The sequence below is a fragment of the Carcharodon carcharias genome, chromosome 8 (genome assembly GCF_017639515.1).
Source record: "Carcharodon carcharias isolate sCarCar2 chromosome 8, sCarCar2.pri, whole genome shotgun sequence".
Classification (NCBI taxonomy): domain Eukaryota; kingdom Metazoa; phylum Chordata; class Chondrichthyes; order Lamniformes; family Lamnidae; genus Carcharodon; species Carcharodon carcharias.
Window position 1 is genome coordinate 88,248,680 of NC_054474.1, and position 25,731 is coordinate 88,274,410.

Here is a 25,731-nt window from a genome sequence, read left to right on the forward strand (position 1 = left end):
GTTTGAAATCTAAACCAGGCAGCTTAATTCTGATTAGTCAAGGCATTTCCCTGTGGAATGAACCAGAGAATGGCTGTCACTTATGTTGCTTAGCAGGTACAATGTGTGTATATGCTCTTTCTGTTTGGAAAGAACAGGGCCCTGTGTATTAATATATGTACCTTCCAGTATATGCAAATGCACCACACTTGGCTCATTCATGAATTTCATTGCTAATGTGATGCTAAGTATATAGGTTGTATATCCCAAAAGCTGGTGGATCGTCTCAAACAGCATGTCCCTTCTGCAGTTCGCAACAGGCAAGGTACAGGCCGTACCCCGTGCTTTTAAAACTCAGTGTCCAACATTAGATGTGATTTCACAATTGGACAGCATTTGCTAAATAATCCTCAGTGTGCTAAAAATTACACTGACAACCAATTTAAGATTGTCACTCAGGTTCGCAATGTGGTGCATTTGCATGTACCAGAAGATACAACCTAGGGCCCTGTTCTTTGCAGACAGAAAGAACATGTACACGCATTGCATGTGTTTCAGCTAAACAAAAGCAGTGACAGCCATTCACTGGCTCATTCCTCAGGCCAATGCCTTGACAATCAGAGTAAAGCTGCCTGGTTTAAATTTCAAACAATGCTTGGCAGTTAACTGTCAGTCACCATCAACTGGTGCTTTCTCCATGGCAATGACTCTACCAACCAGAGTCCACCTGCCAACCAATCAGCAATCTCTTCTCGCATAGTATAAATTGTTGTTCCCTTTACATTTGGTGTTCTCCCAAATTGTTCCGATAAGTGCAAGATGAAAAGCATCAACAAAAAGTATTTTTTCAGCAACACTTACAAGTTTCACACCTTTTAAAAAATATTCTGCATTTCTATTCTTACGACCAAAGTGAATAATTTCATGCTCCCCTACGTTATACTCCATGTGACATCTTGTTGCCCACTCACTTAACCTGTCTGTATCTCTTTGCAGCATCTCAGCTTACCTTCCCACCTAGCTTAGTATCATCAGCAAATTTTGATATATTATGCTATCCCTTCATCTAAGTCACCCATCACACTTCTGTACTCAAGGGAATACAAGTCAAGCTTATGCAGACCCGATGCAGAAGTTAACCCTCTAAGCCGCTATTTTAAGTTAAATTTAATGGTGATTATCATTCGTATTTACAGAATAGAGCGATAACACCTTTTTCATGTAGATATCCAAATAAGTGGGCCTTTTTCAGTGTACATGCACTGCTATCAATGGCTGCCTTCTTACTGATGCACTCATTCATTCACGGAGGAAATTCACTGCAATGCCTTCTTGATCTTCTCCACTGACTTCTCATATCCAGCTGGATGTGGGTGTGAAGGATTTCGCTGACTAATCTGTGGTTTCCTGGTGAACTTCCCCTGCAATTTGCGAGCATGTCTCCTCAGATGGCCATGTCTCTTAAACTCTGACTATCTTTTCAGAAACCTAATAGCCCAAATCGGCCAAGTGCAGCTTGTTCAAAGTTTTGACAGTTTTTTCTCTATTTCTCCAATCTCTCTCTCGTGCTTCTGTTCAATCAGAATATTTTATAACTCTTAAAAGCTGCCCAGTATTAAGATTTGTTGGAAAATTGGAACAATACCATGACATTTTGTTTATTCATTCTTGGGATATGAGCATCTCTGGCAAAGGTCAGCATTTATTGCACATCCCTAATACAACTGAATAGCTTGCTAGGCCATTTCATTTTTGATAGACTGTTCATATTTGAAATCTTATTTTAATTACTATGTTCTTGTTAGAGAAGGGTACTAAGGGTTACTGAGCCAAGGCAGGTAGATGGAGTTAAGAGACAGATAAACTATGATCTATTTGAGTAGCAGGATGGGCTTGAGGGGCTGAATGGCATTCTCCTGTTCCCCTGTCACCCATTCTGACTGGATTGAATATCTCCCTTCCTCACAAGCTCCTAAAATGATTAAGGGATTGGCTCAACCCAGTTTCTAGTGGAAGTGAGTCCATTTCCTGCATCATGACAGAAGTATTTAGTTGGCTGTAAAGTGTTTTGGATGTCTTGAGGTCATGAAAGCACCGCTCAACTGCAAGCCTATGCATTACGCAAAATCACCCGTTGATGGTCACAATTCATCCCTTGTGAGTACTGAGCTGGCAGCCTCACTCAAATGCCATTGGAAATCTGTTGTGTAAACTATTGCATTGATGCAATAGGAGGTACTCTTCTTTGACTGGGGTCAAGAGATATGGCTGGGGCAAAATTAAGGGATCCTTTTGTGCTGCACATACTGGATTCTGAGAAGAGTCCTATTTCCCGGCATCAACATGCTGCCTCCTGGCTAATGTTATGACCACAGCCAGTGTAAATTACTGTGCAAACCAAATCCCAGAGGGAAATTTGGCTTAGGGGCCATAACTTTTTTTTATATTCTGAAAACAAGAACGCGACGAGAGGTCCAGTAGCATCTTTGGGATTTTAAAAATTAAAAGTAAAAGTTTTATTAACAAAAAGTAAAGAAAACTTAAGCACACAAGATTACAGTTACACAATTAAGGTTTGTCTTACAGAACATTTCACCAAAACTCTCTACTTGGTCAACCCATAAATAAACACATTCCAGGCAACACTCCCCTATAGATGTCTACTATGAAATCCAGTAATTTTACACAAGGAAAACTGCTGTAGCTTCAATAAAGGCATACTACATGACCCCTACCCTCTTCTTCTCTGTGGTGGAATCCACTTCAGAATAAAACTGCTTGTTGCAGCCTGAGACTTTTCTGGCTTGACTGCATGGCTGGTTCACACTGCATCTCCTTCCAGCCCAGAGCTAACAGCCCCCCAGCTCATCTCCAGCTATCTCCTTAGCTCTAGTTCAATAGCTCAAACAGCTCCATCTATCTCCTATCCTAAGCTCTCCACAGTAACTCTAAAATATATTTTGTTCCCCTTTGATCTCTGGTTCCATTGTTCTCACACCTCTGAAACTCAAATCCTTCCAAAGATAAAATCCCTCATGTCTCTATATTGTCTTTGCTTTAGGGTCAATAAAATATAATACCTCACCATATTTACCTATGGAACTCCAAGATGCAAATATGTTCCTTGATACCTCTGTCTCCCCTTTGATATTCAAAAAAACTCTCAACTTATTTAATTATGCCGTGTTAGATTTAACTTAACACCTATCCTTCTCATGTTTCAATTCCCCAGACAACCTGACTCCTATAAATTTCTTGCCCAGTTTAATTAAATCTCTCTCTCTCTCTATCTCTCTCTCTCACACACACACACACACACACACACACACACACACACACAAATGACACCCAGCCTTCTTCACAGAATAACACAATATTCTCCAAAAATATTTTCAAAACACCCATTCTCACACTGAGCAGGCATTGAGGATCACAGTGTAAATACAACTGGCAAAAGGCCATCCACCCTATCTAAGATAATCGCTTCAGAAGAAACCTATCGGATTTGCACTCAGCCGTTTTCTTTTTTATTGACTTCATTGGGGAAGGAAACTAGACCAAGTGTAAAGCTGGCTTTGCCAATTGCCTTTACATTGTGATCCCCATTACCTAACCCAGCTGGACAAGGCCTTCAGAATGAATGTCCACTTTGCTCCCCAACAGGAGTCTCCAAATCTCTTCAACTTGTTAAAGGATTAAGATGAATGGATACCATAAAGCTGGGCAAAACTGTGTGACACAGGAAGAAGCGCATGGGCAACAAATGATAGGAGGAATGATTAAAGGCTGAATGGGGCCTGCAAACACCATTTGAGAGGAATCAAGGAAAATGGTCAACAAGATAATTTGTAAAACCAGATGTCCAATCTGCTGGACAAAAGTGCACAGGGGAGAAATAAAAACATGCCTGCCATTTAGTTCTGACAAATGGCTGGGATTTAATGAATCTTTGCAAAGTGGGCATGATAGTGGGGGAGGGGGGCAGGGAATATCAGTCAGGTCTACCTGTTTCTAATTCCTGGCATTGGGAAAACTATCCCCAGTTTAGTGAGAGAGGGGAAGCCTGCCTGCTGGTGGCAGGATGTCAGTTAGGCTCATTAATGAGCCACTTAAAGACAATTATCCCTGAACCCACCAGAATTTAAAGGCGGCTCAAGGATATAACAGAACTCATACGGATCTCCCATGGTTCCCAAAGGCCGCCCAGAAAATCCTGTCAGATTTTACCAACCCTTGGTTCACAGGCACTCGAGGGACCCGACGTCAGGAGGAGGTGGGAGTAGAGCCTTGAAAGCCGCCTCCATGTCCTTGCATCTGACCCCCACACCCCCTCGCCAGCAACAACCTCCACGCGACCCCCATCCAGCCCAACTCACCTGTCTCAAGGGATCCAGTAATGATTCCTGGTGAAGGCCTCGAAGCATTATTAGCAACAGGCGCCTCCCTTGGTGGCACTGCTGGCCTGGAAGTCAATGTCATGAGAAATTAATCTAGAGTGCTGACAAACACAAATATGAATAAAACCTAGTGGCTTTCTCTTCCATCTAAAACATTTATAAAAAAAAAGGACTTGCATTTAATTAGCACCTGTCACAACCTCAAGACATCCTAGAGCACTTTACAGCTGACGTACTTTTGAAGTGTAGTCATTATTGTAATGTGGGAAACGTGGCAGCCAATCTGTGCACAACAAGCTCCCACAAGCAGCAATGTAACAATGACCAGATAATCTGTTTTAGTTTATTAAGTGTTAAATATTGGCCCAGGTATTTTGGGAGAACTCACCTGCTCTTCTTCGAAATAAAGACACAGGATTGTTTATATCAATCTGAAAGAGATACTGGTGCTAGTGTCCGATTCTCCCAGCCCCTCACCCCTCCCCCACTATCATGCCCGTTCTGACAGGATCTGCTAAATCCTGGCCATTTGTCAGAACTAAATGGCAGACCTGTTTTTCTTTCTCTCCTGTAGACAGGAGCTCGGTTTAACCTCTCACCCATCCCTTAACCCAAATATCAGTGAGCTTCCAGCTGTCTGCCAGGAGAGAGTAAGGAGGAAGGGGGCTACAAGCTGAAGATAACATTTATTGGAAGATGACCAGAGATTAGAGGGAGATATTTGCCGCCTTGAGATGGGAGCAGGGGAGTGCGAGGAGGTTTTGGCACATTTCTCTCGGGCAGCTACAAAGTGTTTGCCTTACCTTCCTGGAAAGGTCTAGTAACTACAAGTCAATGATTAATCTTGCCCTATTTCCTCCAATACAATTGATGAGCTGTTGCTGATTCTCATGTTTCCTGTCGCTTGGACCCACCACTGTGCTCACTATAGCACTTCATTAGTTGGTTGCAATTACCTGACCCTGTGATGATTTTTTTTCTCTCTTTCCGGTAGACTTTTTGTTTAGCCCTACCTTGGATGAGGCCCATCTGTTGTGAACCCTAGGGCATTCCAGCTGTATGTTACTTCTGTTGTCTTTTTAAAGGGGTGTGGCCTTTTCTTATAAAAATGGACAATGTTCCCACAAACCTTATTTGTTTTGGGAAAGGAGAAACTTGCTCCATTTCTGACAACCTTTGCAAATGTTGCCTTTTAACGCATTTTAGGATCATTTGCTGCATCTATAAGCAAATGGAAGTAAAAGGTTTTTCACGAAGACAGTGTCCCCTGAAGACATGTTCGATCCAGAAGGAGCCATTTTGGAATTTAGGCAATTTACCTTAGTACAAACAATTAGGTAGCAGGTCTCTCAGAGCCAAGTTTCCAAGCACTTAATGTGCGGCAGGCAGGAAGGGGAGCCTGGAGGCTAGGAGAGCAAGGAAGGGAGAGGTTGAGGTCAAGGTCAAACAGGCTTTCCAAGGCAGGAAGATGAGTAGGAAGATAAAGTGGTTTGAGATTGGCTGAAAGATTGGTTATTTGAAGTAGAGCAAAGGAATTAAAAGAAAAAGCCAGTAATCCAGAATCCTCAGACTAAAAGTGCAAAGTCACAGGGCCTCTGTAATTTCTGAAAACTTGTACTGTTGGACTGCAGCACCATCCATTATACCTCCAATTTTCTCACTTTACGCACATGTGCGCGTGCGTGTGCATGTGTGTGTTTGTGTGCGTGCATGCGTGTCCCTCTATATCAACTGACGTGTACCTGACATGAATTGCCAATTAGAGACTTGACTTCAGGGAGCATTTTGCCTGTCTGTGTAAACACAGTGATTTCAGAACAGGAATTTGGCCCAACCAGTCGCCTCTTCAAAATGATCAAATCTACATTTAATATACTTGAACCAGTGCCCATCCTCACAGGAAATACCACCATCTGTCATTTCCTAGGAAGAAACAAAAGAAGTCCATAAATTTTGTTCAGTTTATAGCTACAAGTGATCTTTCAAAGTAGCCGGTTTTTAGCGGCATTTAATGCTCTGGGTTGCAGTTTTCTTTCAAGGCTTTGCTGGTTTAATGTGAGCAGTCCGAGTGGACTCTTCATTTTAAATTTCTTCGTGATTTGAAACCTGGCAACCAAAATTTAAACAGGCACTCGTCAAATAAACAGGAAATAGGGTGTTTGCGATAAATGGAGGAGCTGGCACACCATTCAATATTACTTAAAGGCAGACATGGGAATGAATACAGTCATAGCTGTCCTTTCTTTTGGCTGGATGGGTCCTAAATATCTGTCATGTACCTTCATGGAATGAAATTGTTTGTTAAAAGTTCTTTCAGTAAAAGTTGCTGCCATATACCAAAACATTTAAAAAGTCTCAACCAGCTTCTGTTGACATTCATTTTCTTGTTGCTATTTTTTTCCTCCCTCTCTTATGTTCCTTGTAACTTAGGCTTTCTGAGTGCGGCCTGCTTGTTGCACTGTTCAGTCCCCTTAAGATTGATGTGTGAGCATAGGTGCAGCTTAAAGGGAATATTGCTTGTTCACAGCCTCTTTGTTCCCTGCACAGCATGTTCCTGGTTGTTATGTGACTAAGCGTACACCCAGCTTTGAGGGAACATTGCCCCTCTCTCTCTCTCGCCTCCTAATAATATCGGCTGACCAGGATGTTGTTTCCCTGGTGCTGGTCCCCACGAGTATCTCAATCAAGCAGCCATTACTCGAGTGTGAGCTTGAGGTGGGATTTTACAGGGTGCTGGGATCTGCTCCCCTCCTGACTGCAAGGTCAGGCAGGGTGGTGGAGCCTGCCCATGATCCCGACAGCTGCCCTGCAGTAATTTAATGCTGGGAGCAGTGTTAACTACTGTTAATTACTGGAGAGCTGCCAGCCAGTCAGATGGTTGGCATCCATTTAAGGACCTCAATAGGCCCAAGGGTGAGAGGGTGGCCCAGCGATCCCCCCTCCCCCCCGTAAAATTTCAGGCAGGTCAGGGGTGGCCGAATAGGTAGTGAGAAGGCTACCTGCTCTCCAAACCCACCAATGGGGAACGTAAAATTCAGGCCTTGATATTAGCTCGATTGGTAGAACACTCTGAATCAGAAGGCTATGGGTTCAAATCCCACTCCAGAAACTTTACTGCAGAATCTTGACTGAGGGAAATGCTGTGCTTTCAATGATCAGATAAATTCAGAGTTGGGTTTTTGGAAAAGGATGGGCACACTTCGGGACGTGAGAACATGTTCAAGAACTTTGCAGAGCAATGGGAAATTGCAGATGGTGCAGTAGCTTATCGGGACAGAAGGATTTGATTTTTTGTTAAGGGAATGTAATTTCATGGTAAGGAAAAGGAGTAAGGCTTCATAACACCACTGTTTAATAGTACATTGCCAAATAGGACTAACTTCTATCCTAATTATTCAAAGTGACAAACAGCAATCAAACCTGAGTCAACTCAGCACAATGCAGCAGGTAACTAATGCCTTTAGAAGTTTATTTGGTCCTTAGAAGTAGGCCCATCATTCTCAGTTCCTGTATGAGAATATTGATTTCAACAACTTATTTCCAAGGTTTAACATGACCCCTGTAGCACTCTACTTCTGATGCTTAAAGTTCTGTTTCCAGGGCCATATGATTGACTTGTACCTGACTCATCTACCATTCCAAGCCTGTGCTTCAGGGTCTCCTCATTTTATACTCACGAGGGATCACCACTTAGCAGGTTATGGCCCCTTAAAACTATCTTGATATGAAAACTTCTGTCGCATTGAAAGACTGTTGGAAACCGGTCACTCTTGCCCCTTGAATCCTGAGACCAAGTTGAAACCACAATTTCTGTTTGATTCTTATAGAGTCATGGAATAATATAGCTGTGTAGGAGGCTATTCACCCCATTGAGTCTATGCAGTTTCTTTTGCAGGATAGTGCAGCTAGCCTCACTTCCCCATTCTGTCTCTACATCCCTACAATTTTCTTCAAATATTTACCCAGTTCTCTTTGAAAGTTCCTATTGAACCTGGATCCACCACTCAATCAGGCAACCCATTCCAAATCCTAACCATTTATTTTTCTTCATGTACTTATTTCCTCAAGGTTATTTTGCAGATTGCCTTACATCTGTGTCTTCTGGTTGTCGAGCCTTCAGCTATTGGGAAAAGTTTCTCATTGTTTACTCTTTCAAAATCTTTTCTGACGCCTCTATCAAATCTTCTGTTAGCTTCCCCTGCTGTCAGGAAAACAGCCCCAGCTTCCACATAACTGAAATCCCTCATCCCTGAAACCATTCTAATAAATCTCTTCTGTATCCTCTCTGAAGCCTTCATGTCGTTCGAAAGTATGGTGCCAAGAATGGACTCAATACTTCAGCTAAGGCTAGTCTTGTGTTTAAGTGGGTTTAGTACTCTATTTATAAAACACAGAACATACATAGTTTACTAACTGTTTTGGTAACCCGTCTTGCCACCTTCAAAGAATGTGCACAAACATCCTCAGTGTGGATGCTCTTATGCCTGTGCTCATTAGAAGCCTGGGGCATGGGCACTAATTGGAAGGAAAGAAAGCATTTGCACAAACGTCGCACCTTTCACAGTCTAAGGACATCTCAAATCACCTCACAAGAAGAACTTAAGTGTCGGTACTGTTGTAATCGAGGAAACTGAGCAGCCAATTGGTACACAGCAAGCTCCCACAAACAACAATCTGATGCATGATCAGACAATCTGTTTTGGTGATATGTGTCGAGGGATAAATATTGGCCAAGACACTGGGGAGAACTCACCTGCTCTTCTTTGAAGTAGTGCCAAGGGATCTTTAACGTCCACCTGAGAGGGCAGATGGGACTTTGAATTAACATCCCTGCACGAGTTTTTAAAAAGCCATTCTGTGTTAAATCAGGCCAGTAACAGAAAGATGGCATTTCTAATTCACATAAAATGTAAACCTGTGTCTTTTTGAAGTGCTGCCAACTACTGCTCAGGTCTGAATGACTGTAATCAACAACCTTGACCTCCTTCAAACAACACTCAATCAAAGGACACTTCAACTCCATTTTGTTATCCCTGGAATGGAGCCATTTTTCAGCCTCAGTTATTTTTTTGCTTGTGTAAATACAGATAAAGTCATGAGTAAGTTTCTGTGCAAGGTTTACACATTTTTTTGTGCCTTTACTTTCTTTGTTAAACGTGGTACCTAAATATTTGGCCAACCTACTAACCTCCATAAGACTTAGGAGCAGAAGTAGACCATTTGGCCCATCGAGTCTGCTCTGCCGTTCAATGAGATCATGGCTGATCTGATCATCCACAACTCCACTTTCTTGCCTTTTCCCCATAACCCTTGATTCCCTTAAAAATCTATCTGTCTCAGCCTTGAATATTGTTAACAACCCAGCATCTATAGCCGTCAACGGTAAAGAATTCCACAGATTCCCTACCCTTTGAGAGAAGAAATTCCTCCTCATCTCTGTCTTAAATGGGCAACCCCTTACTCTGAGATTATGCCCTCTGGCCCTAGATTCTCCTACAAGGGGAAGCAACCTCTCAGCATCTCATTTCTTGCTATCTTGACTCCATTCTCTCTCCCTTTGTCTAGACTCTTCCCACCTACATCTGCAATTCCTCTGACGCCCTACATCATATCAATAATTTCCAGTTCCCTGGCCCCAACCACCTCCTCTTCACCATGGATGTCCAATCCTTCTACACCTCCATCCCCCATCAGGATGGTCTGAAGGCTCTCCGCTTCTTCCTCGAACAGAGGCCCGAACTATCCCCGTTCACCACTATTCTCCTCCGTCCGGCTGAACTTGTTCTCTCACTGAACAATTTCTCCTTAAACTCGTCTCACTTCCTCCAAATAAAAGGTGTGGCTATGCGTACCCACTTGGGCCCCAGTTATGCTTGTCTCTTTAGGGGTATGTGGAACATTCCTTGTTCCAGTCCTACTCGGGTCCCCTCCCACAACTCTTTCTCCAGTATATCGAGGACTGCTTCAATGCTGCTTCATGCTCTCACCTGGACCTGGAAAAATTTATTAGTTTTGTTTCCAATTTCCACACCTCCATCATTTTCACATGGTCCATCACTGAGACTTCCCTTCCCTTCCTTGACTTCCCTGTCTCAATTTATGGTGATAGACTGTCCACCAATATTCATTACAAGCCTACCGACTCCCACAGCTACCTCGACTACAGCTCCTCACACCCTGCTTCCTGTAAGGACTCCATCCCATTCTCAGTCCCTTTGTCTCTGTCGCATCTGTTCTGATGGTGCCACTTTCCAAAACAGTTCCTCTGACATGTCTTCCTCCTTCCTTAACCGAGGTTTTCCACCCACAGTGCTTGACAGGGCCCTCAACCGTGTCCAGCCCATCTCTCTTGCATCCATCCTCATACCTTCCTCTTTCTCCCAGAACCGTGATAGGGTCCCCCTTGTCCTCACTTATCACCCCACCAGCCTCCGCATTCAAAGGATCATCCTCCGCCATTTCTGCCAACTCCAGCATGATGCCACCACAAAACACATCTTCCCTTCATCCCGCCCGGTGGCATTCCGCAGGGATCGTTCCCTCCGGGACACCTTGGTCCACTCCTCCATCACTCCCTACACCTCAACCCCATCCCATGGCACCTCCCTATACAACCGCAGAAGGTGCAACAGCTGCCCCTTTACTTCCCCCCTCCTCATCGTCCAAGGGTCCAAACACTCCTTTCAAGTGAAGCAGCATTTCACTTGCACTTCCCTCAATTTAGTCTACTGCATTCGCTGCTCCCAATGTGGTCTCCTCTACATTGGAGAGGCCAAACGCAGACTGGGTGACCGCTTTGGGGAACGCCTTCAGACTGTCCGCAAGCATGACCCAGACCTCCCTGTCGTTTGCCATTTCAACACACCACCCTGCACTCATGCCCACATGTCCGTCCTTGGCCTGCTGCAATGTTCCAGTGAAGCTCAACTTAAACTGGAGGAACAGCACCTCATCTTCCGACTAGGCACTTGACAGCCTTCCCAACTTAACATTGAGTTCAACAATTTCAGATCATGAAGTCTCTCCTCCATCCCCACCCCCTTTCCGATCCCCCCTTTTCCAATAATTTATAATATTTGAAGTATATTTTTCTTTTCTCACTATTTCCATTATTTTTAAATATATTTCCATCCATTGTTTCATCTCCACCTTTTAGCCCTTCCCCCCACCCCACCCGCACTAGGGCCATCTGTCACTTGCTTGTCCGGCTTTCTACCCTTAATGTGCCCATTAGCACATTCCTTAGCTAATATCACCACCGTCAACACACCTTTGTCCTTTTGTCTATGACATCTTTGGCAATTTCCCCTTTGCCTCCACCTATCACTGGCCCTCTATCCAGCTCTACCTGTCCCACCCCTCTCTACCAGCTTATATTTCACCTCATTTCTATACTTCCTCAGTTCTGATGAAGAGTCAGACCGACTCAAAATGTTAACTGTATTCCTCTCTGCAGATTATGTCAGCCATGCAAAGTTTTTCCAGCTATTTTTATTTTTCTCTCAGCATCTACCCTGTCAATCCTCCTAAGAATCTTATGTTTCAATAAGGTCACCTCTCATTCTTCTAAACTCCAATGAGTACAGGCCCAACTTACTCAACCTCTGCTCATAAGAAAATCCCTCCATACCCGGAATCAACCTCGTGAACCTTCTCTGGACTGCCTCCTATGCCAGTAGATCTTTCCTTAGATAAGGGGACCAAAATTGTTCACAGTATTCTAGGTGTGGTCTAACTAGTGCCTTGTATAGTTTAAGCAAGATCTCCCTATTTTTAAACTCCATTCCCTTTGAAATAAAAGTGAATATTCCATTTGCCTTCCCTCTTACTTGCTGAATTTATATGCTAGCGTTTTGTGATTCATGCACGAGGATTCCCAGTTCCCTCTATGCTGCAGCTTTCTGCAATCTTTCTCCATTTAAATAATATTCAGCTTCTCTATTCTTCCTGCCAAAATGCATAACCTCACATTTTCCCACATTCCATCTGTCAAGTTTTTACCCACTCACTTAACCTGTCTATATCCCTCTGTAGACTCCTTGTGTCATCCTCACCACTTGCCTTCCCACCTATTTCTGTGTCATCCGCACACTTGGCGAAAGTACACTCACTTCCACTTCATGAAGCCATGCTGACTCTCCTTGATTATGTTATGCATTTCTAAATGCTCTGTTATTACATCCTTTATCATATATCCTAACATTTTCCCAATGATGGATGTAAGCTAACTGGCCTGTAGCTACCTGTTTTTTGTCTCCCTCCCTTTTCAAATAAGGATGTTAAATTGGTGTTACATTTCCTAGAATCTAAGGATTCTTGGAAGATTACTACCAGTGCATCCACTATCTGCGTAGCTGCTTCCTCTAATATCCTACAGGCCTATGTTCACTTTGGCGCCTCTCTTCCTTTTTATATATTTAAAGAAGCTCTTGCTGTCTGTTTTTATATTACTTGCTAGTTTACTTTCAAAGTTTATTTTCTCTCTTTTTTGGTCACCTTTTTATTGGTTTTTAAAACTTTCTCAATCCTCTGGCTTACCACTAATCTTTACCATGTATGTTTTTTCTTTCAGTTTGATACTATCCTTGGATAACCATGATTGGTTTATCCCCTTCCTAGGATCCTTCTTCCTCTCTGGGATATATTATGGTTTCGAGTCATGAATCATTTTCTTAAATAGCTGTCATTGTTCATCAACTGTCTTTTCTGTTAACCTCCTTTCCCAGTCCATTCCAGCCAACTCTGCCCTCATTCCTTTGTAATTACCGTTATTTAAGCTTCCGACCCAAGCGCTCAAACTGAATGCTAAATTCTACCATGTTATGGTCACTGTTTCCTAGGGGATGTGAGATCATTTATTAAACATGCCACGTTACACATTACTGGATCCAAAATAGCCTGATCCCTGGTTGAATTCACAACATATTTTTCTAGTCAACTATCTCGAATACACTCAATGAATTCTTGTTCGTGGTAACCTCTGCCAATTTGATTTTCCAAATCTACAAGAAGATTAAATTCACCCATGATTAATGTATTGCCTTTTTCAAATGCCCTCAATATCTCCTGATTTATTCGCTGTTCTACAATATAGATACTGTTAGGGGGTCTATAGACACTCTGGGTTTTGTTACCTAAATAGCTGCCCTGCAATACTGACATATCCTTTTACTGTTAGGGGGCCTGTGGACTATTCCCACCAGTGTCATCTTCCCCTTGTTATTTTTTACCTCCGCCCAAATGGATTCTACGTCTTCTGATCCAAGATCATTTCTTGCCATTGTATTTATTCTATCTGATACTAACAAAGCTACCCTGCTACCCAGTCCTTCCTGACTTCCCGTTCAAAAGGTCACATACCCCTGAATATTTAGTTCCCAGCTTTTATCTCCTTGTAACCACATCTCCATAGTGGCTATAACATCATACCCATTAACCTCTATTTGTGCCGTTAATTCATTTATTTTGTTCCAAATACTATGTGCATTTAAGTATAGAGCCATTAGTTTTGCCATTTTACCATTTTCCCCCTTTGACCCTCTTTGCTGCTGTTTTTGTATGTTCATACACTATCCCTTCGACCCAAGTGTCTCACTCTCAAACTGAATGCTAAATTCTACCATGTTATGGTCACTGTTTCCTAGGAGATCTGAGATCATTTATTAAACATGCCACGTTACACATTACCGGATCCAAAATAGCTTGATCCCTGGTTGGATTCACAACATATTGTTCTAGTAAACTATCTCAAATACACTCAATGAATTCTTGTTCATGGTAACCTCTGCCAATTTGATTTTCCAAATCTACATGAAGATTAAATTCACCCATGATTAATATATTGCCTTTTTCAAATGCCCTCAATATCTCCTGATTTATTCGCTGTTCTACAATATAGATACTGTTAGGGGGCCTATAGACACTCTGGGTTTTGTTACCTAAATAGCTGCCCTGCAATACTGACATATCCTTTTGCTTTGTAAGCCCATGTATCCCCTCTCCAGAACTCTTTCTTCCCCCTCCCACCCCCCAATTATTTTAAAGCCCTCTCTATAGTCCTAGTTATTTGATTCGCCGGGACACTGGTCCCAACACGGTTTACGTGAAGCCTGTCCCACCGGAGCAGCTCCCTTCTACCCCAGTACTGGTGCCAGTACCCCATGAACTGAAGCCCATTCCTCCCACACCAATCTTTGAGCCACGCATTTAACTCCTTGACTTTGCCTACCCGATACCAGTTTGCCTATGGTTTAGGTAGTAATCCTGAGATTATTACCTTGGAGGAGTTTAGCTCCTAACTGTTCAATTTCTTCTAGCTGAACCTCCTTTCTAGACCTATCAATGTCATTGGTACCAATGTGGATGACGACAACTGGATCCCTCCCCTCCCACTCCAAGTTCCTTTCCGGCCCTGAGGAGATGTCAACACAGGCAACACAGCCTTTTGGACTTATGCTCGTGGCTGCAGAGAACAGTATCTGTCCCTCTAATTATACTGTCCCCTACCACTACTATGTTCCTATTTCTTCCCCCCCACTTGAATGTCTGCCTATACCACTGTGCCTTGGTTAGTTTGCTAATCCTCCCTGCAGTCCCTGCTCATGTCCACACAGTTTGCAAGGACCTCATAAATGTTGGACAATTACAGGGACTGAGGCTTCTTGAACCCTACCCCCTGGGTCCCCAAACCTGTCTCACCTACACTTTCACCCTCCTGTCCCTGATCACAGACCAAATTGGAAATATATAATCTATGGGTGTGACCGCCTCCTGGGCAAAGTGTCCAGGTACCTTTTCTCCTCCCTAATGTGGCGCAATGTCTGCAGCTCAGACTCCAGTTCCTTAACTCGGATCCAAAGTTCCTCGAGCCAAAAACACTAGTACAGATGTGTTTGCTCTGCATCACCTTGGTGTCCATGAGCAGCAGCACATCACCCATTCTGCCTTCACTATCATATTTAATTTAATTTATTAATTACTCTTGTATCCCTGCTTTTTACTCTTGAAGAATTCCCCACAGTTTGCACTTTATTGTAATTAATTTTTTTTACACCAGTCTTGATCTTACACTTAAGCTATTTTTTAAGAAAAAGAGAAGAAAAAAAAGACTAGAGGCCTAAACATAAAGACCTCACTTTCACTTTAAAGACTAGAAATACTCACCAATCCTACTCACCAATCATCTGCTTTCCCTGCACTCCCGTCATGTTGTGGTTTGTGTTGTCACGCAGCCGCTGGTCTCACATTAAGCCTCTCCGCTCTCCAGCAGCGACATACGAAATGACTTTCACCATGTGGGGCAGGGCTCACTGGATAGGGATCAGAAAGGGGAACACTGGCCCTTTTCTCCTACATACCTCAGATGCTGAGTTGAAATGTAGCCCTCATATCACTGCCACACTTTGGGTGACCTAACTCAACGCAGACTGAGGATTGAATCTCTGATCTGAATAGCTCAGCTGCTCATTAATGAGTTGAGGTATATCCCATGATAGCCTATTGGATAATGAAACATGCAGTGACATTCAGCAATACTGTTAAGAAAAATAGGAAGTCCCAAGTTCAGTGCTCAGTTAGGTCTTCATCAGGGACATGAATCTAGCATCAGGGACAAAAAGTAACTGAGCACTTGGACATGCATGAGCAGATCACAGAGAGAAAGGGGTAGGGGGGAGGTTGCTGTAAAGCTTCCCTTAGACAAAACCTCAGAGGAACATGCTACTCCCCACTGCACAACACTGATACTGTATATTACTATGTATTCTTTTGTATGTTATGTATATATGTATATAAGTGTGTTACTATATATTTTCCTCCTGAGAATATGATAAGTCTCACTTGAAATACTGAAGGTGAGATCGCAGTTGGGGGTTCTAGTAGGAAAGATTTACTTTATAACACCAGGTAAAAACAATATTGCATGGCAGCCATCTTTGTAGCTGCTCTTGTTCTCTGCAGGACCAGTTAATCTAATCTTGGAGCTCTTCTGACCTGTATACAATTAGCCAGTTTACCATCATTGCTGAATAAATAGCACTCTAACTCATCAGTGCTAGGTGCTACCTATCTTGCCAGCCTTGTTTTCCCACTCTGCGCTCTGTGACTGTGCAGCAGTATTTCACCCTTCACTTTAATCAAACAGTGAACTGAAGCAATGTCTGATGGGGAGTCAGTTCATTAGACACAGATCAGTACCCTTTGATTGTCAAAAGGGATTGTTCTGTCCCTGGTAATGATCTGTTCCAGTCCACTAGGTGTAAGGGAGCTGCTTGCACCTGCCTCAGTCGCTGTGAATCACATCAAGCTCCGTCTGGGAATTACTGTATATTCTTTTCCTCTTGCGAATATGATAGGTCTCACTTGAAATACTGAAGGTGGAGTCGCAGATGGGGGCCTTAGTGGGAAAGATTTACTTCATAATACCAAGTAAAAGCATTTATTTTCTCAAAGCTAACTGTGCCATAAAATTCATGATGACACACCTTCCAATGCCATTAACCTCAGTCTGGTTCCAAAGTCACTAACCTGTTGGCTCAGCCATAAGGGGATGATCAATCAACTAGAACTATTTGGCATAATTCGTATGAGGTATACCTGTGTCGGGAGTCACTGTAGGTCAGCAAGCTCAGGGGTAATGGGAAATGGTGGCGTAATGGTAATGTCGCTGGACTAGTAAACCAATTTAGTAATTCAGTTTGATGTGAATCTTGGGCAGCAGAGTTTCTGATGAGCTCAATTTTATGGAAGGTGCAAAGTGGGAGGGAATATTGGAATAATCAGGAGGTAACAATGGCTTGATTAAGCAAAGTGGGTGATGGTGCACTGTATAATTGTATCGATGTCCACTGTAGTGGCAGGGACAAGAACAATAGACTGAGGGCAGCAGCCACTGTTAATGGTGTTGTTGAAGCGAAGATCCAATGATGTCTTTAAAAAAAAACACTCTACATTATGCCTCCTCTTGAACAGACTCTAATGATTATTTTATTGATGTAATAGCGAGTGATTTGAGAGACATCACTGAGGATTTGTGTTTATTATGTTGAAGGAATATGGAAAGATTCAATGGAATGTATCTTTCCTTTATTTAAACCGAGATGTAATAGGAGAAGTGGGTAATATCATTTTTTTCTCTATTGTCTCATGGGATTTGGGTATTTGTTGCCCACCCCTAATTTCCCTTGAACTGGGTGGTTTGCTCAGTGATTTCAGAGGGCAGTTAAGAGTCAGACACATTGCCATGAGTCTGGAGTTACATGTAGGCCAGTCCAGGTAAGGATGGCAGATTTCCTTCCCTAAAGGGACATTAGTGGAGCAGATGGGTTTTTACAACAATCACTGGTAGTTTCTTGGTTACCATTGCTGAGAGTATCTTTATATTCAAGATTTATTAATAGAATTCAAATTCCACCAGCTGCCATGGTGGGATTTGAACCTGTGGACCCAGAGTACTGGGCCAAAATTTTACAGCCCCGTTGCAGAGGGGACAGGGGCCGCAAAATGAAGTGAGCCATTCTAAACTCCATTGGCTTCGGCGGGAACATAAAATCCCACTGCTGTAAAATTCACCCGCTGGATTACTAATCCAGCAACATGACCATAATGCCACCATCTCCCCATCATTTGGAGTGTTTTGTCTTGAGAGGAATATCCCTTTAATTATGATGTGGATAAAATAATCTGAGACTCAGTTCCAATGCTTTGGATCACCTCACCCCTTGGAGAATACAAAAGTCTTATTGCATACAGCATATTTCTTTGGGTTAGAATGTCATTGGCGCAGGGAACTGGCTCTTGGCTGATGCCATGCTTGCCAACTGCACTTGGCTCATTAGTTCATCAGTGGTTCATCAGCTACAGCTGGAGTATCTTGACAGCATTTCAGCTCCACCTTTGTAAACCAGCAGCTTTTCCGTTCCTACCTGATGTTCTGGTAGCAGCTGAGTCAACAGAAGGAGTCTATAGTCTATATCAATTTTCCCTGCTCCTCCCATGTTCTCTGTTCCCCACACCCTAAGCTCACTTGGGAACATTTGTTACTGGGCTATTATCTTTTAAACATTCTAGCACTGTTTCTTCTCCAATTGATTCACATTATAAATTACTTCCATGCCTGGTGTCCTGATGCAATGGCATTGAGATGAAACCAGTGGTTGCCATGCAACAAGCCTTGCTGCTGTGAGAGGACATGACTCGAACAATTATCTAGTCAGTGTAAGTTTTGAGGCCTGTACTGTACAATGGGCAGAGCTTGTTCTTAACCGGCAACAGGCAACAATTACATTTTGTAAGTAGAAAGCCAGCCACGTTCCTATAAGTTTCTTTTAAAATTTGTTTTATTATCCCCTCTCTTTTTCCGTGGCAATTTCAATTCCACTTATCTGTCTCACCAGCTGTGCTGAGATGCAAAATTCATTTTTGCATCTCTCCTTCAGCCAGACTCATAAATCACTGCATCCAGAACCTAAATATTTTTCCAAGAAGCTGTCAGGAGCCAGCAGTACAAAGTCTGACCCAGTTAACAAGTGCTCCCATGCTCAAGAGACACTGAAATGCTTTGGAACAAAAACAGAAAATGCTGGAAGAACTCAGCAGGTCTAGCAGCATATGTGGAGAGAGAAACAGAGTTAACGTTTCAAGTCCCTGTGACCCTTCTTCAGAGCTGAAGAGAAGTGGAAACGTGATCAACTTTATCCTGTCTAATGGGGGTGGGGCAGGTGGAGCTGGATCGAAGGCCAGCGATAGGTAGGGACAAAGGAGGGATTGACAAAGATGTCATGAACTGAAGGACAAAGGGGTTGTAAATGCTGGTGATTAGTGCTAAAAAAGGTGCTAATAGTGGCACAAAGATAAGAAAGCAGAATGTGATTATAGCAGAACAAGGGTAGCATTGTATGAAAGAACAACGTGGAACAAGTAACAGATGGCCCTGTAGGAGATGGGTTGGAGGTGTGGGCAGTGGCGGGGGAAAAAAAGGATAGAAAATGGGATAAATGAATAAAAATAAAAATGAATGTAGAAAAACAGGGATTAAAAAAAGTGGTTGAGGATGGAGGAGCGAGTTCATGGTCTGAAGTTGTGGAACTCAATGTTAAGTCTAGAAGACTGTAAAGTGCCTAGTCAGAAGATGAGGTGCTGTTCCTCCAGTTTGCATTGAGCTTCACTGGAACATTGCAGCAGGCCAAGGACGGACATGTGGGTATGAGAGCAGGATGATGTGTTGAAATGGCAAGCGACAGGAAGGCCTGGATCATGCTTGCAGACAGACCGAAGGTGTTCCACAAAGCAGTCACCCAGTCTGGGTTTGGTCTCCCCGATGTAGAGGAGACCGCATTGGGAGCAGCCACTACATCTGGGAGACCAAAAGCAGACTGGGTGACCACTTTGCAGAACACCTCCAGTCTGTCCACAAGCATGACCTAGGCCTTCCTGTCACTTGCCGTTTCAACACACCATTCTGCTCTCTCCTCCACTTGTCTGTCCTTGGCCTGCTGCAATGTTCCAGCGAAGCCCGATGCAAACTGGAGGAACAGCACCTCATCTGATTAGATACTTTATAGCCTTCCGGACATAACATTGACTTCAACCACTTAAGACCACAAGCTCTCTTCCCCCCTCTTGACCCCCTTTTTAAATCCCCTTTAATCGACATTCATTTTTATTTTTATCCACTTATTTTTATTCATTTATCCGTGGTTTTAACCCCTTTTTGATCCCACTTTCTATCCTTTTTCCCCTACCACCGCCCCCTCCCCCACCCCATCCCCTACAGGGCCATCTGTTACTTGTCCCACGTTGTTCTTTCATACAATGCTACCGTTGTTCTGCTATAATCACATTCTGCTTTCTTACCTTTGTGCCACTATTAGCACTTTTTTAGCACTAACCACTACCATTTACAATTCCTTTGTCCTTCAGTTCATGGCACCTTTGTCAGTCCTTCCTTTGTCCCCACCTATCACTGACCTTCTATCCAGCTCTACTTGCCCCAACCCCCCTTAAACAGTATAAATTGCATCACATTTCCACTTCTCTGAAGAAGGGTCATACAGACTCGAAACGCTAACTCTGTTTCTCTCTCCACAAATACTGCTAGACCTGCTGAGTTTTTCCAGCATTTTCTGTTTCTTTTTCAGTTTTCCAGCATCTGCAGCATTTTGCTTTTATCTAAAATGCTTTGGAGCTTGACATCAAAAAACAGCCAAGTGTTTAGTCTAACTGTTGAGACAGTCACTCCATCCCAGGGTGGCAACACATTCGCTGGAGGGAAGAGAAGGATGAATTCATGCACTCTTTGCCCCAAGTCCCTTTTCTGAAGGCAGACATTTCCTGGGTTTGGCTTCCACAGATGGTTAATAAACCCCTCTGGTGGACATTATTTGTGGGAGCTTTGCCAGTGAACGTTGGAGGCTCTGCAGCATTCTCAGCTGAGGCCTATCTTATCTCACTCTTGGTTTTCCCAGTGTAGGTGGCTGGAAAGTAATCAGGAGTTTGGAACATGGGGTGCCCCCTCACACCACCTCCAGCTCGTAGAGATAGCACCTCGGTTGCACTCGACTGATTGAGAAAATGCCAAGGTCTGAACCTGGTTTGTATAGCAAAATTAGCACAATTACCAAACCGAATATTCATTTCTCCTTTGATCCAGTTTTTCTTTTGGCTTTGAGTAATGCCAGATACCATGTGAAGGCTCATAAATGCGAAAACACAAAAAAATGCTAGACGCACTGAGCAAGGCCATTAGCATCTGGGAGAGAATGTTAGGTTAATCTGATGGAAGTGACCCTTCATCTGTAGTATTTTTACATTTCTTTCCAGGGGGATCCTGTTAAAGTTTTATATTGTTTCCTTGCAATTTTTGAACGTTAAGTCTTGAAGCAATTTTTTTTGTGCTGAGGAAGGGGAGGGTTAATTTTAACAGCTCTGTACTTAAGTTTTGAAAATGGCTCAAGAATTTTGCGATGGCTGAGTTTGATGATCAGCAAAGCAGGCCAATGCTGGTATTTTACAGCGGAGGTGGCCTCACCCACCCAGTTGGAAAGTCATTTAATAGATGTTGCATATGCAAATCGGGGTGCTTAACATCTATTTGAGGCCCCTTCACCAAATTGGACTGCGAATGCCATCAAGTGCGCCATGCGCATTATGGTCAAATTTCGTCAAATATTCGGTAGCCAAATCAACCATTCGTAAAAGGACCGCTAGAGGTTGGCACCCAGCAGGTGAGCTTTCCTGCTTACCTCATTACTGAGTCCAAAGAGAGCAGGAAGATTCGAAGAGCTCTACATTAAAACCCCTGCCAGCCATTACTCACCTCCTATAAAAACAAAAAAACTGTGGATGCTGGAAATCCAAAACAAAAACAGAATTACCTGGAAAAACTCAGCAGGTCTGGCAGCATCGGCAGAGAAGAAAAGAGTTGATGTTTCGAGTCCTCATGACCCTTCGACAGAACTTGAGTTCGAGTCCAAGAAAGAGTTGAAATATAAGCTGGTTTAAGGTGTGTGTGTGTGGGGGGCGGAGAGATAGAGAGAGAGAGAGGTGGAGGGGGGGGTGTGGTTGTAGGGACAAACAAGCAGTGATAGAAGCAGATCATCAAAAGATGTCAACGACAATAGTACAATAGAACACATAGGTGTTAAAGTTAAAGTTGGTGATATTATCTAAACGAATGTGCTAATTAAGAATGGATGGTAGGGCACTCAAGGTATAGCTCTAGTGGGGTTTTTTTTTAAATAATGGAAATAGGTGGGAAAAGGAAAATCTTTATAATTTATTGGAAAAAAAAGGAAGGGGGAAACAGAAAGGGGGTGGGGATGGGGGAGGGAGCTCACGACCTAAAGTTGTTGAATTCAATATTCAGTCCGGAAGGCTGTAAAGTGCCTAGTCGGATGATGAGGTGTTGTTCCTCCAGTTTGCGTTGGGCTTCACTGGAACAATGCAGCAAGCCAAGGACAGACATGTGGGCAAGAGAGCAGGGTGGAGTGTTAAAATGGCAAGCGACAGGGAGGTTTGGGTCATTCTTGCGGACAGACTGCAGGTGTTCCGCAAAGCGGTCGCCCAGTTTACATTTGGTCTCTCCAATGTAGAGGAGACCACATTGGGAGCAACGAATGCAGTAGACTAAGTTGGGGGAAATGCAAGTGAAATGCTGCTTCACTTGAAAGGAGTGTTTGGGTCCTTGGACGGTGAGGAGAGAGGAAGTGAAGGGGCAGGTGTTGCATCTTTTGCGTGGGCATGGGGTGGTGCCATAGGAGGGGGTTGAGGAGTAGGGGGTGATGGAGGAGTGGACCAGGGTGTCCCGGAGGGAGCGATTCCTACGGAATGCCAATAAGGGGGGTGAAGGGAAGATGTGTTTGGTGGTGGCATCATGCTGGAGTTGGCGGAAATGGCGGAGGATGATCCTTTGAATGCGGAGGCTGGTGGGGTGATAAGTGAGGACAAGGGGGACCCTATCATGTTTCTGGGAGGGAGGAGAAGGCGTGAGGGCGGATGCGCGGGAGATGGGCCGGACACGTTACTCACCTCCTCCTGAATGAGCCCCCTCATGACAGTCCCTGCCCCCCCACCCATGCCCAGCCTCCCCATCTATTTAAAAAAAACAGTTTAAAATCTGTGTGGATATTTAGCAACGTTTCATTTGATTACAAATGCTTCACGTGATGCATTGAAGCACATTGTCATTGTGTTACCATGTGATGCCATCATGATAAAGATAACGCAATGCCTTCATTTCTTTGGAAACAAATATAATAAAAAAGTTTAGCTAAAACTGTCCTGGAAGCAGAGTCTTTACTGGTGCCTGTCATCACTTAGTGTGGTGCTTTCCAATAACCACTTACTATTGCCATTTCCTTCCATAGGTACTTGCCTCAAACCAGCTTTCCCACCTTCTGGAACAAGTCTGCACAGCAGTCTCAGTATACACTACTGCTTTGTTTTGACTTTTTTCTGCTCCTCTTGGCAGTGCATAGGATGTTTGTTCAGGGAAGAGGGAATACTTTATTTTGAGCCCTAGAAAGTGAAATTCAACAACACTTGCACGTAACAGGCACTGGTGGATCAGCCACCTGTTTGTACAACCAACCCGTATTATCCATTCCATTCATGCCAAAGGGATGAAAATGGGGTGAGGTATCTTATCAGGCAGTCAGCACTCCACTGCCTTTTTTTATACCCTTATCTCCTTAGTGTCAGCATCAGACACTCCCGTATTTGAAGTAACGCTAATAGAGTGGTATTGTTAAATGTTCTCTACTCTTCTAGATACCTTCTCTGCACCCTGTTAGATGCCCTTTCCCCATTAGATACCCTCTCTCCATCCTGTTAGCTGCCCTGCATTGGATAAAAAGGAGGAAAGGGGAGAAAGGATGTTGACTAGAAATACTTTTTTGATCTGTTGGTTAACTCTTTTTCTTAAAGTGATTAACTTTAACCATGGCACACAGTTCCTGGTAAGGGCTTGACAGTCAAATTCATCTTTTTTTTTAATTTCTTTTGTTAAAAAGGATTCCTCCATCTCCTCACATGTCCCCCCTCCACCCTCCACCCTCCCACAGGTTGTATAGGTCAAATCAGGGCAGCTTTTGAACATTTAACTAACAATCTTCACGCTGGACCTGAATGACTGCCAAGAGGTACGCCTATCTTGCTTGTTTTTCTCCCCCCCCCCAACCCCTCTTCACGTTCCCCATTACCCGTGACCCTGGCCAAGACAGGAGTGCTTAGCCTCTCAGGGCAGCCAGAGTGAGGAGGTCCAACGGTGTTTGAAGCCTGTTCAGCATGCTGATAATTTGAGCACAGTGTTGCGATTCTGGACTTGGCGCGAGGGAGCTTCACTGAGTCTAATTTTGTGTCTGACTGTTCCCTTCTGCCCAGCTCACAGTTTGGAGCCTGTCATAACATTGCTGCATTGCTCACCCAGAATCAAAGCTAGCGTCTCTGGGTTTAGAGAAACTAAATAGATTCTGGATTCCTCTGCAGTCCCTAGCATAGCAACTAATCAGCTATATGGCTGGGAATTCTCAAGGCTGAGGTGTCCTATTATCGTTCAAACTGCTTAACCGTTTGTGTTTGGCCAGCTGCAGGGGGCAGCTTTGAACCTAGAGCTGCTTTAAGTCTCTGCTTTATTGCCTAGTAAAGAGTATTTTCTTTTTGCCTTAAAAGCATGGCTCAGGCTAATTAATCTGTGCCAGTTAGACTGCTGACCTTAAATTAAAAACAGAACTCATTCTAATGAAGGTTTCACCCAACATGTCGTCCTTGAATACCGGCTGATCTGTCATGCTTTGCAGCATTTTCTGTTTTCATTTCATAAAAAGATTGAGTGTGTGCTGGAATTATCTCTCCATTGGCGGCCTTATTAATTGTTCTGAACCTTTTCCTCCCCCTTTGGGAGCAAACAATGATTCTTTCCCCTCAAGTTTCAGACTCAGGTAGGCTACAGTTCTGTGTAGGCTACAGTTCCACAGCTGCCTCACCCAATTGAAACTGTCTTTCACTGTCACTTTCACTATAAGCCTGGGTGTGAGCATGGACAAGCTCCATATGGTGGGCACCACATCAGTGCCTAGCCCTGCCCTGATGTTAACCTTTTCCCCGGGGGCTTTGTGGATGATGATAAGGAGAGAGAACCCTGACTGGTTCTCTCCCATGCCTCAATGAGGCGCCGATTGTTATAACTCTGCTGCTAACCAGACTGAAAGCAGCGCAGATGAGATTAAATGAGGCACCATGTTCACCTCCTGAATTTCATGGTTCAGGACCTCACCCCACTAGCCTGTTATTTATTCGTTCATGGGGTGTGAGCATTGCTGGCAAGGCCAGCATTTGTCACCCTTTCTTAATTGATCTTGATTGGTGGTGAGCCACCTTCTTAAACCACTGCAGTCTATCTGCTCACATTGCTGTTGGGGAGGGGAGTTCCAGGATTTTGACCCAGCGACAGTGAAGGAACAGTGATATGGTTTCAAGTCAGGATGGTGTGGAGTGGAACTTGCAGGTGATGGTGTTTCTGTGCATCTGCTAGCCTTGTCATTCTAGATGATAGAGGTTGCGGGTTGGGAAAGTGCTGTTGAAGAAGGCTTGGTGAGTTGCTCCAATATATGTTGTACACGGTACACACTGCTGCCACTGTGCGTCGGTGGTGGGGAGAGTGAACGTTTGTGGAAAGCCAGTCAAACAGCTGCTTTGTCTTGGATGATGTCAAGCTTCTTGAGTGTTTTATGGAATCATACTCATTCAGACAAGTGGACGGTATTCCATCACACTCCTGACTTGTGCCTTGTAGATGGTGGACAGGCTTTGGGGAGTCAGGAGATGAGCTACTTGCCGGAGATTTCCCAACCTCTGACCT

The 25,731-nt window shown here is 43.7% G+C and overlaps 1 protein-coding gene across 3 annotated transcripts in view; it reads left to right on the plus strand.

Moving 5' to 3' along the window:
• Positions 1 to 25,731, plus strand: part of LOC121280820 (dihydropyrimidinase-related protein 3-like) — a 197,200-nt gene that overhangs the window by 139,231 nt on the left and 32,238 nt on the right. The window lies entirely within an intron of this gene.